Source organism: Mandrillus leucophaeus, unplaced genomic scaffold (assembly GCF_000951045.1).
Source record: "Mandrillus leucophaeus isolate KB7577 unplaced genomic scaffold, Mleu.le_1.0 Scaffold11, whole genome shotgun sequence".
NCBI classification, from domain to species: Eukaryota; Metazoa; Chordata; class Mammalia; order Primates; family Cercopithecidae; genus Mandrillus; species Mandrillus leucophaeus.
The window spans coordinates 2,465,797-2,466,729 of NW_012099209.1; positions in this window are offsets into that span (position 1 = coordinate 2,465,797).

Here is a 933-nt window from a genome sequence, read left to right on the forward strand (position 1 = left end):
AAAAAAAAAAAAAAAGGCATGAAGCACTGATCTGTGCTACCACGTGTGCACAAAACTCGAAAACATGACACTGAGTGAGAGAAGCCAGGCATGAAAGGTCACACAGTGTGAGATTCCATTGATATGAAATGTCCAGGACAGGCAGATCCACAGACAGGAAGCAGCCAGGGGTTGCCAGGGGCTGGGGAAGGGAATGGGGAGTGACTGCTGATGAGGACGAGGTCTCCTTTGGAAGAGATGAACATGTTCTAGAATTAGACAGAGGCAATGGTTGCACAACAGTGAGGGTGTATTAAATGCCCCTGAATTACCCACTTTAAAGTGGTTCATTTTATGTTATGTGACTTCTGCCTCCATTTATTTTAATTTTTTGAGACAGGGTCTCACTCTGTCACCCAGGCTGGAGTGCAGTGGTATGATCTTGGCTCACTACAACCTCCGCCTCCTCGGATCAAGCAATTCTCCTGACTCAGCCTCCTGAGTAGCTGGGATTACAGGCGTGCGCCACCACATACAGCTAATTTTTGTATTTTTAGTAGAGACATGGTTTCACCATGCTGGCCAGGCTGGTCTTGAACTCCTGGCCTCAAGCGGTATGCCCACCTCAGCCTCCCAAAATGCTGGGATTACAGGCATGAGCCACCGCGTCTGGCCTTCCATTTACTTTTTAGAGACAAGGTCTTCCTCTGTTGTTCAGGCTGGGTGCAGTGATTTGATCTTTGTTCACTGCAGCCTGGATCTCTAGGGCTCAACCAATCCTCCCACCTCAGCCTCCTGAGCAACTGGGACTTACAGGGGCCATGCCACCATGCCAGGCCAATTTTGTTTATTTTTTGTAGAGATGAGGTTTCACTATGTTGCCCAGGCTGCTCTCGAACGCCTGGATTCAAGCGATTGTCCTGCCTCGGCCTCCCAAAGTGCTGGGATTACAGG